Below are 19,881 nucleotides of genomic sequence, written 5' to 3'. Positions count from 1 at the left end.
GGGTAGACTCTCCATAGAGAGGTCGATGATGCCAGAATGAGTCTATCTTGTTCTTATTTAAACAATTCTTTCATAATTGCTTTAATTATGCTTGTGAGAAGTTTATTAAGATCGCATTATCCAATTTTTGTTGATTGTTTTCATTTCGATGATCCGTACTTAAATAAGATCAAGTTTACTCATGCTTAATGACAAGTTGAGATATAGATCTAATAATACCATTTTGATTCACTAATCACCTATACTATTAGATTCATCTACAAGAGTGTTAATCGAATTATTTTTCAATCCACGAACAATGGTTTGTTGCGTGAATTGAGATCAAATTAGGATTATTTAGACTATCAAGATAGCTTGCAAAAGTTGAATTGATTTCTCTAGTTTTTACCTTGTTTCAATATCTATTTTTGCTTCAATTTCATTTACTACTTAGCTGCAATGTTCTAATTTGTTTTAAAAATTTATTTTCAAAATTCTATTTTGATTTCAATTCGAAGGAAAAGTTAAATCACCTTTGTCCCTGTAGAACGAATCTTACTTATCAAAGTTTATTTTAATATTTGCTCAATCCTACATTTCTACAATCTACATAGTAACGATCAAATTGGCATCGCTGCCAGAGATAGCGGTTCAATTCATTTTCAATTCAAAAAAATCCTAGAGGAATTCGAAACAGAATCAACTTCTTTGCCTAAAAGACAACAAAACTTAAACTGACTGTAATTTTCTACTCCGATCTCCGATTAACCATTATAGTATATCGATTTGGGGTAGAACGCAATTTTCTTTCAAATATGATAAAATCAATAAGATTTTGATAAGTCATAATCAATTTTTAAGTCCGTTTACTATCATTTCTACTAACATTTTTATTCTGCTCTTTGTAGGGATATATATATATATATATATATCTTTCAATTTCCTTTAATCTTTAGCTAGGTTTATTTTTCTATTTTAGAAACTCTTGTATATGGTTCCTTGTAATTTTTTTTATTATTCAAGAAGGCTTGGATTGTAATAGTTCTAGGGAAAGACGACAGTAGGCCGAAACTGTCTCGGTCCCTTGGCTTCATACACTGAAACTGGTGTTAGTGGCCCGAGTCGACTCAGATTGATCATCCCCCGTCTAGAACAAGAGGTAATTTTCTCACTACTCACGCACTTCTTGTTAATGAGTTTCTGTGCTGACTTTAAATGATTAATCTGGACACCTCTATTTGCACAAAGTAATAAGGGCACCCTTACGAGGATGGCACCATAAGATAAGAATCAGATTTCATCATCGATATATTTCCCTTTTAGAAAATCGAATTTACAACCACATAATTAATTAAAATTGGTTAGACTTGACTTTATGTCCCATCGAGCTCATTAAGTAAAGATAATCCAAGTTGTACCAATTATACTTCTTGATCGAAGACAATGCCTATTCGGGGGATAGACAACGTCTATTCTATACTAGAGGTGATTTAAGAGTGCATTTGCTCAGCATCATGCACCACATTTCAATTGGGGATTAAACTAGCCATTTTCAATTTCAGAGATCTGAGTTAGAAGGCTTAGATTATTCATTTAAATCAGTTAGGAGCTGTCTAGTCGTACGAACCCAGTGATCACGTGTGAATTGCTCCCTCTCTTGTGTGCAATTCTATAGTGTATGTTAGGTAAGAGATCTCAGAAAAATCCGATTGAATCATTTGATCCATAAATCACGAGATCTCATCTACTATCTAGGATTAAAAAAGAAATCAACATCGTACCCACTCCGCCAGTTTTAGAAATGGATTCACATCCAATTCCACTTCATCATCTTTATGAGGATCAATGGACTCTTAATAAGTTGTTTGCCCCTATTACAGCCAATCCGCCTTCTTGTATAGCTTTACCTGTCATAAATGTGACACAGTTCGAAATAAAGGCAACTGCCATTAACGTGTTCCCAAATTTCATAATTTCGAGAGCGAACAATCATACAATCATCTCAATAAATTCTTAATCCTGTGTCAGACATTCAAAAATGTCACCTCGACTAACAGAATGTCAAGCTTAGGTTGTTCCCCCTCTCTCTCGAAGATCATGCTGCGATATGGTTAAATTTCTTGGCCTCTAACTTTATCATCACATGAGATGAGTTATCGAGAAAATTTATAGCCAAATAATTTTCGATGGCAAAAACGGAACAATTCAAAAATGCCATTAGGAACTTCAAGGGAAGACCTGATGAAGAGTTCTCCCAAACGTGGGAAAGGTTTAATGACCTTCTTGTCAAATGTCCGCATCATGGGATAAATAATGTGGCGCTCCGCCAAATACTAACACAAAGCCCTATGTTAAAAACTCGAGGTATTAGGTGGCACCTCAAAATTTCGACATAGTCTCCTTTGTTTATGTTAGCATTCCAAGGCGTTTAACTTACACCTAATAAACGACTTACAATCCTGCATATATATATAGCGGAAGCCTACATACATCTAATAACGAACGATAAATCCGAGTACGGAAGGATAACAAAACACAGAATTATATAAAAATCCTCACTCTAACAAAAGTCCTAACACTCAAGACAAAATTCATAATAGTGTAGACACCCCATTTTTGCATCCGCCTGATTAATCAAGTCGTCAACCCGATCGCAAAGGTTCCCAATGATGGATGTCTATTCCAATGCTTTATTTTGTTACCAGATATGTTTCAGAAATCCGGATGAGGTATCTCGAATTGACAAAACTTAGAAACCACGCTACCTAGGAAAATACGACCCCAGAAACATAGAAATCATCATCTTGCAAACCAAAAAGAAGCTTCACGATAAAAATCACTAAAAATGATTAAATTATCAAAATACCAACCCCTAACCTCAAAACAACCCTAGAGCCTACGTTACGCTTAGGAAAACTCTCTCGAACACATAAAATAATAAATCGAAACAAATAAATCATTTCATCACCAATTTTAACAGAATTTGACAAAATTACGAAAATGCCCCTCATAAAGTTCACAATAATTTCACATAAAAATTTTCATAAATGACACAAACCAACCATTCTCATTGAATTCCTTACGAAAAACTGATTCTAAAACATCCTAGAACATTAAAAACCGACTTGAAACTTGAAAAGTCCTCTCCGGGGGGGGCAAAACGGTAATTTCATAATTTTCATAATTAAAAAATTCGAAATTAATAAATAAAACATTAAATAATTAAAGTGAAACATTAATGAAATTAATTTAAAAAGTTGAACCTAAAAAATCGATTAATTGGACTCTTAGGCAAAATTGTTGAGGGTTCGTGGGATATTTCTTTAAGGACCCCTCCATTTGGGGGTCCAAAGAATTAAAGATATAATAGAAAGGGGTTCTCCAAAAATTTAAAATCAATCAAGCAAGACTAAAGTCAAGATATTAAGTCAATCAAATAAGACCAAAGTCAAAATTAAAGTCATTAAGCAAGACGAAAGTCAAGTATTAAAGTCAATCTCATAAGACTAAAGTCAAAAACCTAAATCAAAACCCTAATCTAAACTAATCGAGTCAATCTCATAAGACTAAGGTCAAAAACCCCAAATCAAAACCCTAATCTAATCAAGTCAATCTCATAAGACCAAGGTCAAAACCCTAAATCAAAACCCTAATCAAGTCAATCTCATAAGACTAAAGTCAAAACCCTAAAACCCTAAAGACTAAGTCAAAACCCTAATTGAAACCCTAAAAGAAACCCTAATCAACAAACCCTAATGCTTCTAAAAACTTTATAAATAGGAGCCTCCACACCCTATTTTCGGATCAAAGAAAAAACCCTAGAAAAAGTAGGTGAAGAAGCCTCCACAACCCCTCCAAAACCCTAATTTTGGAGCCCCAACTCCTTCCCAAACACCCCAACTCCGATTTTATTAGCCTAAAAAACACCCAAAAACCTTCCAAAAACATCCCAAAAATCCACCACCAAAATTCAAAGCATCCAGATCCAAGAAGGAGACACCTTGCCTCGGAGATCAGAAATCAGATCCGGAGACAAAACGAAGCAAGGAGTACGGTACAAGGAACTGTTTTTCAGATCTGAGGGAATAGTATTTTTGCAGATCGAAGGTAAGGTTTTTTTTATCATTTTTTTAATCTAGGTTTTATCATTAGCGATGTAGTTATATTTGGGATAAGTAGAGACCGGCATTGGCCGGGCGGGGTTGGTGCCTAACACCTTCCAACCCCGTAACATGATCCCCGGATTCAGATTTCTATAGTAGATTAGTTCTTTTTATCCATTGTAGTGTCAAATTGGTTCCTAGACCGTAATAACTAGGTGGCGACTCCCAAACTCAAGGGTTAAAGCGGATCCGCGCACCCCGCAGATCGAGGGCGCTTTCAGTGGCGACTCCGCTGGGGACTATTGAGGATCAAACTTGAAAAACCCCAAGTATGGGAGCATTGCCAAGATGACCTAGTTTTTTTTTATTATTTAGTTGGATTTATTTTATTTATTTTTTTTATTTATTTATTTTTTATCTTGATTGTAGATGATTTTGGGTATTGCATTTTTTTTTCTCCAATTAAGGATCACTTTTTGATGACCCCTAAATAATGAAATATTCAAATTGACCTATGAAAATGATGGAATGATGAAGGTTGGACAGAAATAGTAAAACACTTTTAAAGAGTATTCTAGTGAGAATTAAGTCTGGGAGCCTCTTAATAAAACATAGATCTCGTCGAGTAGATTAATTTAGAATCTGAGTTCACTCAATTTCGTTATCGGAAGCCTTAGATATCATCGATGCAAGTTCAATCTGTAAATCTGGAATTATTTCTGAATGAAAGTTGGGACAGCAACGTTAAAACTTTTTTACAGAACATTTTACTGAGAATTAAGTCTGGAAACCTCTTAATAAAACATAGATCTCGTCGAGTAGATTAATTTAGAATTTTATTTCACTAAATTTCGTTATCGGAAGCCTTAGATATCATCGATGCAAGTTCAATCTGTAAATCGGGAATTATTTCTGAATGAAAGTTGGGACAGCAACGTTAAAACTTTTTTACAGAACATTTTAGTGAGAATTAAGTCTGAGAACCTCTTAATAAAACATAGATCTCGTCGAGTAGATTAATTTAGAATTTGAGGTTCACTCAATTTCGTTATCGGAAGCCTTTAGATATCATCGATGCAAGTTCAATCTGTAAATCTGGAATTTTTCTGAATGAAAGTTGGGACACAAACGTTAAAACTTTTTTATAGAACATTCTAGTGAGAATTAAGTCTGGGAACCTCTTAATAAAACGTAGATCTCATCGAGTAGATTAATTTAGAACTTGAGTTCACTCAATTTCGTTATCAGAAGCCTTAGATATCATCGATGCAAGTTCAATCTGTAAATCTGGAATTATTTCTGAATGAAAGTTGGGACAGCAACGTTAAAACGTTTTTACAGAACATTCTGGTGAGAACTACGTCTGGACACCTATTAATAAAATGTAGATCTCATCGAGTAGATTAATTTAGAACTTGAGTTCACTCAATTTCGTTATCGGGAGCCTTAGATATCATCGATGCAAGTTCAGATTGTATTTTCCTAATTCACAGAAAATCTGAATTTATCTAATGTTGGCACAATTAATGTTCTTGAGAGTGAGCTCATCTCAACCATTGTCATTCTATCATCAATGTAACACCTATTGGAATCTCGATTTATTTTGGATCACCCAAAAGTGATCATTGATTGGACCTTAAAAATTATAAAAATTATGCTTATTGCAATGTTTGTTTGATCATTATCATATGCCATATTTATTGATTAATTTACCATGATCTTGTGAAATACATGATTGATGTTGATCGTAATGTTAATGTGCTTATGTGCTGGGAATAATGTGATCTTAATTGAATATTCATATGATTTGAATGATTTTGGTTTTGATTTAATATATGATTGGTTTGATTGGATCCATGGGCTCATTTGTTTGAAAAAGGTCCCGGGCACACCCCACCCTGTTTTGCGCACACCACATGCACGTTTACTGTTTTACTCACTTACACGTCCCATTTAGCCAACGTGGCACTAGTGCGTGGCCCGGTCTCTTCGGAGATGCGACGTCATTCATGAAACCCACAACTCCAGTCACGTACCTTAAGGTATATCAAACTGGGGGCATCAATACCATCTGATCAGGTGATTCTGAGAAGTATGTTGATGCACCCAGGCTGGAGCGACCTGAGCCTTTGACCTATTGTAAGCCACACAGTCACATGTCCCGATTGCCAACGTAGTACTAGTACGTGGTCGGTCCCCTCGTGGGATGCCAAACCATTTATGAAAGCTACAACTCTTGACTCGTACCCGTAGGTATAAAAGATAGTCTAAGTATATCAATTGCACTTCTTGGTCAAAACCGGTGCCTAAGCAAGATCTTGCCCCGCTGTACCCTACTTACGAGGGGGATAGACTACGTCTATTCTAGACGAGAGGTATTTAAGTGGGGCCTTGCTCAGCATTGTGCGCCACCTCTCAACTGGAGATCAAACTGGCTGTTTTTGACTTCAGAGAAGTGAATTGAGGTTTTAGATTATCACCTACACGGTATATCAAACCAAGTCACCACGTATCGAAAGGTATATAGGTGTGCTTGGGCAAGGGTGGCTAGATAAAATGCATTGCACGTAGTAAGCTTAGAGTCTAGAAACCTTCCCAGTAGGTCACGACTCGAACTTATCTTGGATGTTCCCGGGTTGTTCATTGAATGGAATTTATGAGACTTTGTGATTGATATGAATGTATGTGAATGATGAGATCAGAATGCATGTGAATGATGAAATGGATGTATGTGAATGATGAGATCAGAGTGTATGATTGTCCTCAAGGATAAAAAATGTTATTTTTGAAAATCAAAATGGGTGCACCGACCCAATAAAAAATCCATCTCTTGCAAATGACCTAGCCCAACTCGATCCAACAATCCTGATGGACCGGGCCATCTAAATCGAAATAGAAATCAAATTTTCAAAGAAGAAAAATAGTTTACAAAGGGAAAGTATTTTCCAGAAAAAATATTTTCAAAAAGAAGTGTTTCCAAAAAAAGTATTATTCTCTAAAAAAAAATGTTTTCTAAGAAAAAACGTTTTCCAAAAAATATTTTCCAAGAGAAGATACTTTCCAAATTAAAAATTATTTTCCAGAGAAAAAATATTTTTCAGAAGAAAATGTTTTCCAAAAGAAAAGAAAAAGAAGGAAAAATAATTTGCAAAAGATCTATTTTTGCATGAAAAGTTTTTATGGACCTTGGAAACTACCAAAAAATGTTGCAAAAAAATAATCAGATTTGTGAAATAAAAAACATTATTTTCCAATATTTTTCAAGACTGCAACATAATTATTTTTCTTCTGAATAATCATTGAATGGATGAATTTTTTAATGGATTGGTGCACAAAATTCAATAAAATCTCAGGGTTCATTTAAAATGTTATCAAGGGGGTGACACTGAAATTGGTTAAATTCACCTTCAAAGAGGTTTAAGGGTTATCATTGTATATAAGCTCAATCGTCTATCGTCTAGCTAGGGCTGTAAATCCGGTCAGTTAGAGTAAACGTCAATATCAAGTCAAACAGTCAGAAATGACCTCAAAATTTCTCAACATCGTCTAGTTGTTCTTTAAAGATCATAGTACTTCAATCCTACCGGTTATAAGCAATATCTCAGTCCTCAGTCCTCAGTCCTAATCAAACTCGTATGAGTACTTATCTTGAGTTTTCAAGAGTCATTTAGGTTAGCTCGAGTCCCTTTTTCCGGCAAGGTCATGTCTTCCTTAGATTGAGTCTACTCTTTCCTATTGAGTCAAGTTAGTTCATTGAGTCTATAGAGGTGTCTGTTGTCTCATCTGAAATTGATCGGATAAAGGAAATTTTTGAATACCTCGAGCGCATTAACGAATTAACTAATAATTTGATAGATTTCGTTTCTGAACAAGAAGATAAGAGTCGGGCTTAACCTTTAATCGAGAAAGGAAAGGTCTTTGACCTCGAAACAAAAAATAATTCCTAAGAGATTCAAATAGAAACCATCTTATCCCTAAAAGAACACGAGGGGATAATGAATTTACTCAGAAATTTCAAAAGACTACTTGTCGTGTGATCATATGAGGGTATGCTAAGTACAAGCTTGGGTGTTGTTCAACACGAAATAGATACTCGTCTATATCGATGGAATTAAAGAAGATGTTATAAAATGTATCAGCACTATCCTTACTACATCTTGAGTTTCAAATCACATATTATCAGTCGATATGGGGGTACCTTTTGAACTGATCTCTGATAATGGGTCGTACTTCAAAGCATAAATCATTACTCTATGTTTAAAGTTGAAGATCCGGAAGCACAAATCATCCCCCTACCGTCCTCAGATCAATGGAACGATTGAAGCAGTTAGTAAGAGTCTCAAGACTATCATCAGGAAAATTGTGTCAATCACATCGAGATTGGTCAGAAAAATTATCATTCACGCTATGGACATATCGAGCTTCAATTCGATCCTCTACTGGAGCTACTCCCTACTCTTTAGTGTATGGCATGGAAGCAATCTTGCCAGTTGAAATGGAAATTTCGTCTCTCAGGGTCTTGTTGGAAACATTTGTTAGAAACAGATTGGGTTCGTCAACAGCATGAAGATTAAACTTGATCGAAGAAAACGAGTTAAAGCCCTGTACCATGTGCAAGCTTATCTAAGAAGAGTCACCGTGCATTTGACAAAAAGGTCAAAGCTCATCATTTACAAGTCAAGGATTTAACTATCAAACTTCAAAGAAAATTGAACACTCCTCCTCGACTATAAGAGAAAGTCTGAACCCAATTGGAGAAATTCATTCATTAAGGAAATACTGTCTGGAAAAGTCGTCAGACTTCAAGATCATGATGGAAGTGAACTACCAGAACCAAGCAACCTTGACCAGATCAAGCGGTACTACATTTAAGGAGGCCATCTTTGGCCGAATCAATTCTCCTATTACCACCCAGTTCAATATATCCTTTCTCAACCCTTTTGCATTTTTCAAAAAAAAAAATTATGCCTTTTTTTTCTTCTCAGCCCGTTCACCTAACCTAGGGGAGGGAAAATCTGAACTACGTTTTGGTCTGATCCCAAAAATTTGGGGTACGTAGGCAACCTGAGAAGTTACTTCAGGCCCGACCACACCAAAATAAAAAAATAGATTCCCCGATGAAGAAAATCTAAAAAGAAAAAATTCAAAAGAATGGGGAAGAAAATTCAAGAAAAATTTTAAATGAAATGCCACACAAGGGGCATTTGGGTTTTTGAGCCTCAAAATCCCTTTCATTTTATGCCTAGTCCCAAGCCTACCTATAAAAGTCCTCCTATGTACCGTACGAGAAGTCAAGGAAGATAGCAAAGCATGATCAGACAGCAACTCCCGAAGTTCAGAGGAGAAGAAAAAGATAAAAAATGATGAAGCCTGCTAAGTTGAAAATCCGAAAAGGGCGACTTAGGCAAAAATTAAGGCAAGCTCGCAAGGTTGAAAATCTGAAAGGACAACTTTGACAACAATCAGAGCAAAGAAAAAAAAAAGAGCTCGCTAGATCGAAAACCTGAAAAGGCGATCTAGGCAAAAGCTAGAGCAAGCTCGCTAGATTGAAAACCTGAAAAGGCGATCTAGGCAAAAGTTAAAGCAACAAAGAAAAATAAAAGAAAATCTCCGTTGAGTTGAGAAGCTGAAAAGACAGTCCGAGCCAAAACATCAGAAGTTCGAATGATCAAGTTTCAATACCCAGTTTGAACCAAATATAGACTCAGTGGATACAAGTATCTCGTTTATGATTGATTTGAAGAGTTTCATATCCCTAAGTGAACCGACGGGGAGAAAGAATAAATTCTATGATGAATTTCAGAAAGAAATATTTTGTTCCAATTTTTTTTGAGCCTGACTCAAAATCTTCAATATAAAAAGTCAAAATTAAAAGTTAAACCTTTATTGCGTTTGCGGTAATCAAGGATTTCAAATTTTCATAACAAGGGCACTTCTTTTTTCTAAAGAGTACAGTTTCCCCCTTACACTAGGGGCATTTATTTTCAAATATATTCAATTATCCCCAGTGCAATGTTCATTGTCAAACTAGGGGCATTTTTGTTCTGATGCCTGGTCAATTTCAACCCCAAATGATAAGGTTAACTTTGAATTAAAGGTTACCCTCTTGATAGCAATTTTGAAAACTCCTTAGATTCAAAGAGAGTTAAAATGTTTACCGGACCTTCATAAAATTCAACTTTTTATTTAAAAAAAAAAAAAATTCAAATGCGAGGTTAATCCTTGTTTGTTTCCTCAAAAATTAGTTCATTACTCTTTCACTACGAGTAGGTAGAGTAGAACTTCCCAAAAAAAATTAGTTCATTACTCTTTCACCCTGGGCAGGTAGAGTAGGACTTCTAAAAAGCTTAGTTCATTACTCTTTCACTCCGAGTAGGTAGAGTAGAACTTCCAAAAAAAAAAATAGTTCATTACTCTTTCACTCCGGGTAGGTAGAGTAGAACTTCCCAAAAAAAAAAAAAAAAAAAATTTTTTACTCTTTCACTCCGAGTAGGTAGAGTAGAACTTTCCAAAAAAAAAAATAGTTCATTACTCTTTCACCCTGGGCAGGTAGAGTAGGACTCCTAAAAATTTAGTTCATTACTCTTTCACTCCGAGTAGGTAGAGTAGAACTTTCCAAAAAAAAAAATATTTCATTACTCTTTCACCCTGGGCAGGTAGAGTAGGACTCCTAAAAAATTAGTTCATTATTCTTTCACTCCGAGTAGGTAGAGTAGAACTTCCCAAAAAAATTAGTTTATTACTCTTTCACCCTGGCAGGTAGAGTAGGACTTCTAAAAATTTTAGTTCATTATTCTTTCACTCCGAGTAGGTAGAGTAGAACTTCCAAAAAAAAAAAAAAAAAAATTGTTCATTACTCTTTCACTCCGGGTAGGTAGAGTAGAACTTCCCAAAAAAAAATATTTAGTTCATTACTCTTTCACTCCGAGTAGGTAGAGTAGAACTTTCCAAAAAAAAATAGTTCATTACTCTTTCACCCTGGGCAGGTAGAGTAGGACTCCTAAAAATTTTAGTTCATTACTCTTTCACTCCGAGTAGGTAGAGTAGAACTTTCCAAAAAAAAAAATAGTTCATTACTCTTTCACCATGGGCAGGTAGAGTAGGACTCCTAAAAAATTAGTTCATTACTCTTTCACTCCGAGTAGGTAGAGTAGAACTTCCCAAAAAAATTAGTTTATTACTCTTTCACCCTGGGCAGGTAGAGTAGGACTTCTAAAAATTTTAGTTCATTATTCTTTCACTCCGAGTAGGTAGAGTAGAACTTCCAAAAAAAAAAAAAAAAAAATTGTTCATTACTCTTTCACTCCGGGTAGGTAGAGTAGAACTTCCCAAAAAAAAATATTTAGTTCATTACTCTTTCACTCCGAGTAGGTAGAGTAGAACTTTCCAAAAAAAAATAGTTCATTACTCTTTCACCCTGGGCAGGTAGAGTAGGACTCCTAAAAAATTAGTTCATTACTCTTTCACTCCGAGTAGGTAGAGTAGAACTTCCCAAAAAAATTAGTTCATTACTCTTTCACCCTGGGCAGGTAGAGTAGGACTTCTAAAAAGCTTAGTTCATTACTCTTTCACTCCGAGTAGGTAGAGTAGAACTTCCCAAAAAAATTAGTTCATTACTCTTTCACCCTGGGCAGGTAGAGTAGGACTCTAAAAAAAAAATATATAAATTCATTACTCTTTCACCTAGAGAAGGTAGAGTAGGACATTTAACTTTCTCCCAACTTTTGCTCAGATTTGTCTCAAATATCATTCAAATTTTCTCGAGTTTTGTTCAGATTTTACTCAATTTCACATAGTGCACACACTTGCACATTTGTTATATCAGTCAAGGAGAATTTTTTTTTTAAATTCAAGGATCTGACACTGCCAGTGAGAGCTCGCGCTCAAGGACCTGACATTTTTCTAGTTCGGGGAGAGTTTTACACTCAATGATCCGAATACCCCGACGAATTGTTAAATCAGGCTGCAAAATGAACTGTCACTAGCTTTGGCATTCGGATATCGCACTATCTACCAAGATAGATTTGCTATCTAGTTTGCTTCAACCCTCTGCCAAAGAGGGGCATCTGTAGACACCCCATTTTTGCATCCGCCTGATTAATCAAGTCGTCAACCCGATCGCAAAGGTTCCCAATGATGGATGTCTATTCCAATGCTTTATTTTGTTACCAGATATGTTTCAGAAATCCGGATGAGGTATCTCGAATTGACAAAACTTAGAAACCACGCTACGCTAGGAAAATACGACCCCAGAAACATAGAAATCATCATCTTGCAAACCAAAAAGAAGCTTCACGATAAAAATCACTAAAAATGATTAAATTACCAAAATACCCCTAACCTCAAAACAACCCTAGAGCCTACGTTACGCTTAGGAAAACTCTCTCGAACACATAAAATAATAAATCGAAACCAAATAAATCATTTCACCAATTTTAACAGAATTTGACAAAATTACGAAAATGCCCCTCATAAAGTTCACAATAATTTCACATAAAAATTTTCATAAATGACACAAACCAACATTCTCATTGAATTCCTTACGAAAAACTGATTCTAAAACATCCTAGAACATTAAAAACCGACTTGAAACTTGAAAAGTCCTCTCCGGGGGCAAAACGGTAATTTCACAATTTTCATAATTAAAAAATTCGAAATTAATAAATAAAACATTAAATAATTAAAGTGAAACATTAATGAAATTAATTTAAAAAGTTGAACCTAAAAAATCGATTAATTGGACTCTTAGGCAAAATTGTTGAGGGTTCGTGGGATATTTCTTTAAGGACCCCTCCATTTGGGGGTCCAAAGAATTAAAGATATAATAGAAAGGGGTTCTCCAAAAATTTAAAATCAATCAAGCAAGACTAAAGTCAAGATATTAAAGTCAATCAAATAAGACCAAAGTCAAAATTAAAGTCAATTAAGCAAGACTAGAGTCAAGTATTAAAGTCAATCTCATAAGACTAAAGTCAAAACCCTAAATCAAAACCCTAATCTAAACTAATCGAGTCAATCTCATAAGACTAAGGTCAAAACCCCAAATCAAAACCCTAATCTAATCAAGTCAATCTCATAAGACCAAGGTCAAAACCCTAAATCAAAACCCTAATCAAGTCAATCTCATAAGACTAAAGTCAAAACCCTAAAACCCTAAAGACTAAGTCAAAACCCTAATTGAAACCCTAAAAGAAACCCTAATCAAACCCTAATGCTTCTAAAAACTTTATAAATAGGAGCCTCCACACCCTATTTTCGGATCAAAGAAAAAACCCTAGAAAAAGTAGGTGAAGAAGCCTCCACAACCCCTCCAAAACCCTAATTTTGGAGCCCCAACTCCTTCCCAAACACCCCAACTCCGATTTTAGCCTAAAAAACACCCAAAAACCTTCCAAAAACATCCCAAAAATCCACCACAAATTCAAAGCATCCAGATCCAAGAAGGAGACACCTTGCCTCGGAGATCAGAAATCAGATCCGGAGACAAAACGAAGCAAGGAGTACGGTACAAGGAACTGTTTTTCAGATCTGAGGGAATAGTATTTTTGCAGATCGAAGGTAAGGTTTTTTTTATCATTTTTTTAATCTAGGTTTTATCATTAGCGATGTAGTTATATTTGGGATAAGTAGAGACCGGCATTGGCCGGGCGGGGTTGGTGCCTAACACCTTCCAACCCCGTAACATGATCCCCGGATTCAGATTTCTATAGTAGATTAGTTCTTTTTATCCATTGTAGTGTCAAATTGGTTCCTAGACCGTAATAACTAGGTGGCGACTCCCAAACCTCAAGGGTTAAAAGCGGATCCGCGCACCCCGCAGATCGAGGGCGCTTTCAAATAGTCCTGGACAAATTGACACCATTAGGGGCTATAATCCCAATACTCACCAAGTAATGAACTCTGACAGTCTATCTGACCCACCAGATGATTCTCACTCGTGTTCTATACCTGCCTCGTCAAGCTTCAGATCTGAAACTAAAAAAAATAGAAAAAGAAAAGGTGAGTAACAATGGTTACCCAGTACGGAAGCAAGCAATTTTTATCAATAACCTCTCCTAACATGAACAAATAAACATATTGAATTATTTTAAAATGTACAAAATTTTACAGAAGAAATTACTATGAACTGGTACATATAGTCAAAGATGAGTAACTAAACATTTTAAAACTGATATTACATCAACCAACAGTACTCAGTATAACATTTTCTTTTTATAAAAATCTAATTAATCAAATGAGAATATTAAACTTTCATTTCATTTTATATATTAAAATAAGGCAACATATACATAATACACATTATAAAGTAGTGGAATTAGAGAGTTGGGATTCACGACTGGATTGCTCCCAATCGGGACATGATGTTACAATTATTTACTGACTTTTAGTTCCTGATTTTGTGGTCGGTCGCTGCATTTACCACGTTTGGTTGACCATTTATCCGACTTAGGCTGACTGTTTGACGTGACCATAAGCAATGGGTCTCTTTTCGATGTAGCAGAACGTTCGACTACTATAGATTATCAATGATCACAGACTAATCATCTTCGTTTATTCCTATCAAGCGTGCATGTGATTCTTAAATATACAAACTATTCATATATGACCACCTTTACATTACAAGTTCACTGGTAAAGATAGAGAAGAATATCCCGGATTCCAGTTATGACTCCACTCTCATACGTGTCACATACCACATATGAGCTTGGTGGTTCCTACTGTACATCCCAGGATAGTACACCACTCCGGATGATATGACGCACTATCCCTTCAAGCATTCACAGACTCTTTAACAGCTCACAAAATAGCTACATATATATTATTTCATTTGAAAACAAAAAAGAAATTAACAATACAAGGTTGAGAATGGATATCCAGTTTTCTACTATGCAACTGTGGCTAAACGGCAAAAAATAAATAACAGAACGAAAAAGTAAATAGTGCCTTGCGCTTACAGAAAGTAAATAAACATGCAACCAGTAATATTATCCCTGGATATACGTTCACCAACCTATACACAACACAACAATATAAAATGCAGACATCACCCCTCAGGTGTGATTCTGACATTTTACCGTTTTCATACCATTTTTCTGAATTTTACAGTTTTCAATCTCTTAAATCAAATATCCACTTTCTGATATTCATCAACTCAATATGAATTCATTGAATATTAAATCATTTTTTTAATTCTGAAATTCATTTTTATCAATATCATTGAAAAAGTACACAACTTATATCAAAACGGGATCTAAGCGGTGTACAAGACCCAATTGACGGAAATAACCCAATGAGATATCCTACCCATATATATTTTGTTATAAAATACAGTTAAACATATCAAACGTGCAAGTTCTTGCGTGAATTTGAAATAATCGATTGAATTCGATATTTTTGGAAACTCACGACAAATTTTTAATAAAATCCTACATGCAATTTTCACAATCTATGATTACTAATAGAAATTAAGAGTTCCTTACAATCTCTATGAGAAGGAATTGAAACACGTACACGGAAATCGAGATAACTCGTACTTCGAAATGACTGATTTTTGAAATTGACCCGGTGGTTTCAAAGATCTCGATGTCGTCATCCTTTCTCCCTTCTGCGGCGGAGGACGGTTTGACCCCGAAACGGATGAAATCCGAGGTCGAAGTTTTAAAATCCCCGCATATACGTACGGCTGATTTTTAATGATACGGGGTGAAAAATATGAGAAAACGGAAAGAATTTAGGTGGGTTTTATATATGTCGAGACTGCGGACGTTTCTCCCTTCTGTGTCGGTCGTCGACGGCGAGCCATTTACAAGGAATCTTAGGTGGAAAATCGAAGAAAAAAATAAATTTTTTTAAAAATGGGTTGCTGTTGGATGGGTTGGAGAAGACGAAGTGAAAAGAAAAAAAAATTAAAATTTTATTTATATAAAATTTGGGACGAAATCGGTATTTTTCCTATTGTTTTGATCGACGATAATTTGACCATCCGGACTCCAAAACTAATAAATGAATACTCTATTTCAACTAATTTTTCGTTCCGGATCTAATGATATAGTCAATTTCTACAAATTCTATCTCTAAAAAAAATTTATATTTTTTGCCTCCTAAACTTGATGTCGTTTTCATTTTTGACGATAATTCGACTTTCTGATCTCTAAAAATGACAAATAAATAGTCCATGTTCAATAATTTTTCGTTACAAATCCAATGGTGTAATTAAATCTTAATAATTCTTACTCTAACAAAAAATTACTATTTTAGCCTAGTCCGACTCGGTAATTGAGGATTTTGTAACTTTTATATTTAAACTCGCATTTAAGCGTGCTTACAGGCTAAAGTATGTTTTTCGATAATTTTAAATCCAATGGTGAAATCAGATTCCATTAAAAATGATCAGAAACATCCTAAAATTTTACCCCTAAGTCCTACTTTCAAGATTTTCTTAAAATTCTACTATTTATTTTTCCTCGAGATACGAATTGAAAATTTGGGATTTTACAAATAAATTCCAATTAGCCAACTTCTTTTATTGTTGTCTCCCAACAACCTAACGTATCCTTCTAAAGTCTATGCATCAAGGGAAGTTCATGAATCAGATTCCTAATCAGGCATACGAGTTCTTAGTCGAACTGGTTGAAAATGCTCGAAATTGGAACACAAACCTAAGAGATTTCAATAGAGGAGACTTAAGAACCAAGAAACTAGGCATGTATGAGATCAAATCTGATCCCGATCTCAAGAATGTCATGACTAGCCTTATTAGTAACCTACAAAGTCTCAATAAAAAGTTTGACGCTTTCAATTTCAAAACCAATCTTCAAGAATCAACTCCAATTTTGCAAGTCACTACAGAAACATCTTCATCATGTCTGCTCTGTGAGAGCTCCACTCATTCCATCGAAGATTGTCCCACATTGTCAGTAGTAAAGGTCGAGCAAGCCAATGCTATCAGAACTTACAACACGTATAGGAAACCCACTCCTAACTCTTACAGTCAAACATACCATCCCGACAATAGGTTTCATCCCAATTTTTCATATCGACAGAATGAACCTATTCAACCAGGAGATCCGTCGGGTTTTCAAAAAAATTACAACTACCAAGCTCATTCCAATGCTAACCTATCTTTGTTTCCACAACCATCCTACTTTTCACCTTAAAATTTTGATCAATGGGCAATCGTTGTTGACCCCATGACCAACTACTCTCCTTATGTTGCTCAAATAAACTCATCATTAGAATCAATGATGGCTAAGTTGTTAAAGCAACAACAACAAATCATGCAATAACAAATCCAGACCAACCAGAACCAGTCTCAGATCAACCAAGTTAATACGCAAGCAATTAACAAACTAGATGTTCAGTTAGGTCAATCAACTTCATCTCTAGAGGAGAGAAACAAATGACAATTTCCCAGTCAAACAGTGCCCAATCTAGGATGAACTGTTCCTAGGAGGTAGTATGAAATAACCAGTCAGGCAGGTCCTTCTAATAATTTTGTCCAAGCCATCCACACCTTACGATCTAGTAAGTTAGTGGATAATAAAGTAGAGATGCTTACGGAAGTCCTACCACAAGGAACAACCTCCAGTGCACCTTTCATAGACAAAGAAGACCAGTCTAACGAAACACTTCCACCACTTGAAAACCAAATAAGCATTCCCAAAGCCCCATTTTTGCATAGGCTCATAGACAACAAAAAAGGGAAATAACTAAAAGGAATCTTAGAAGTTTTTAAAAACGTTCAAATCAATATTCCCTTTCTTGACGCAATCTGTCAGATTCCCTCTTACGCCAAATTTCTCAAAGATCTTACTACTGTGAAACACAAAACTCATGTGCCAAGAGAAGCTGTGATGACAGTCCAGTCTTCCTGTCTGATTCAATAGACAATCATTCTTAAATTCAAGGACCCTAATTGTCTTAAAATTTCTGTGCACATCGGAGACACAATGATTAAGAAATATCAATTAGATCTCAGGGCTAGTGTGAATCTTCTATGTACCAGTAATTAGGTTTGGGGGATCTTAAACCTACTAATATCACTCTGAGTCTAGCAGACAGATCAATGAAGATTCCTAAGGGAATAATAGAGGATGTAATCATCAAAGTTAAAGATTTCTACTTTCCTGTCGACTTCGTGATTCTTGATACTGAACCTATCATTAACTCAAATACTCATGTTCCAGTCATCCTAGGAAAACCATTTTTAGCCACCTCTGATGCGGTCATTAAGTGTCGCAATGAGACCATGACCTTAGTATTTCGGGACATAAAGGTCAAAATAAATGTCTTCCACAATAAATTTCAATCCACTGACATGGATGATTTGGAAGAAGTCAACATGATCGACACGTTGGTTAGTAATACATTTGAGGAAGCGAAAAACAAATATCCACTAGAAGAGTATTTGGGCCAATTTGCAAGAGGTAGTTAGAGGAAATGTCCTCAATACTGAAAAATTCATTTGGGAGGTGAACTCCCTTTTTGAATCTATCCTTGTAATGGATTAGCAACCAAAAATCAAGAGCCTCTTTACTCTCTCGTCATCTCCATCAATTGAAGAAACTTCCAAACTTGAGTTAAAACAATTACCTACTACGTTGAAATACGTATTTCTGGGAGAGATTAAGACCTTCCTCATCATCATTTCCCTTAATCTAGAAAAATCACAAGAAAATCAGTTACTTGACGTTCTACGCGAATTTTGAGAAGTTAGTGGTAGAACCATAGCTGATATAAAAGGTATTAGTCCTTCTGTGGTTATGCATCAGATCCATCTTGAGAAAAATTCCAAACCCTAGAGAAAATCACAGAGGAGACTAAATCCAGTGTTGCAAGAGGTAGTTAGAGGAAATGTCCTCAAATTATTGGATGCGAGTATTATATACCCCATATTTGAGAGCAAATGGATCAGTCCAGTTCAAGTTGTCCCCAAAAAATCGGGTGTCACAATTGTGATAAATCAGGACAATGAATTTATACCTACTCGTGTCCAAATTGGATGGAGAGTTTGTATAGACTACCGAAAATTGAATGCGATGACACGTAAAGATCACTTCCCTCTTCCATTCATCAACCAAATGCTAGAACGTCTAGTCGGTCATGCCTATTACTGTTTTCTTTATGGATATTCAAGATATAACCAAATCCCAATTGCCTTGAAGACCAAGAAAAGACAACGTTACTTGTCCATTTGGGACCTTTGCCTATCGACACATGCCCTTTGAGCTATGTAATGTTCCTACCACCTTTCAAAGGTGCATGTTCAGCATTTTTTCTGATATAGTCGAGGACTTTCTTAAAGTCTTCATTGATGATTTTTCTGTGTTTGGGTCCAACTTTGACGACTGCTTGAACTACTTGAAATTAGTCTTAGCTAAATGTCAAAAGAATTACCTCGTACTAAATTGGGAGAAATATTACTTCATGGTCACATCTGGGATAGTTCTAGGACACATTATTTTCCAGAAAGGAATTGAGATAGATAAAGCAAAAGTTGGCCTCATTGCTAATCTACCTCCTCCTAGAACTATGAAGGAAGTTCACTTATTCCTACGACATGCAGGATTTTATAGAAGATCATCAAGAACTTTGGAAATTTTTCAAAACCCCTGTGTGATCTACTAGCCAAATATCAAAATTTCGAGTTCTCCACTGCTTACTTATCAGCCTTTGAAAAGTTAAAAATTGAGTTGACCTCAACACCTATTATTCAACCACCCAATTGGGACCTTCCATTTGAGGTGATGTCTATGCATCGGATTATGCAATAGGTGCGATTTTGGGGCAGCAAGTTAAA

General features: G+C 35.6%; 1 protein-coding gene across 3 annotated transcripts in view; it reads right to left on the bottom strand.

The window, feature by feature from the left end:
* LOC147410153 (putative disease resistance protein RGA4) overlaps window positions 1-19,881 on the bottom strand; it is a 51,802-nt gene that overhangs the window by 6,181 nt on the left and 25,740 nt on the right. The window contains exon 2 of one of the 3 annotated variants that reach the window (XM_086432393.1): window positions 13,970-14,057. The exons of 1 other annotated variant lie outside the window; for it this stretch is intronic. The gene's annotated coding sequence lies outside the window, so the exon portion shown is untranslated. The remainder of the gene's footprint in view (window positions 1-13,969; window positions 14,058-19,881) is intronic. One more of the 3 variants, XM_086432394.1, reaches the window with a different exon arrangement.

The sequence above is a fragment of the Akebia trifoliata genome, chromosome 2 (assembly GCF_017979445.1).
Source record: "Akebia trifoliata isolate Shusen 1 chromosome 2, ASM1797944v1, whole genome shotgun sequence".
In the NCBI taxonomy this organism is placed as follows: Eukaryota; Viridiplantae; Streptophyta; class Magnoliopsida; order Ranunculales; family Lardizabalaceae; genus Akebia; species Akebia trifoliata.
The sequence above is the reverse complement of the archived record's forward strand: the minus strand, read 5'-3'. Positions and strand labels throughout refer to the sequence as shown.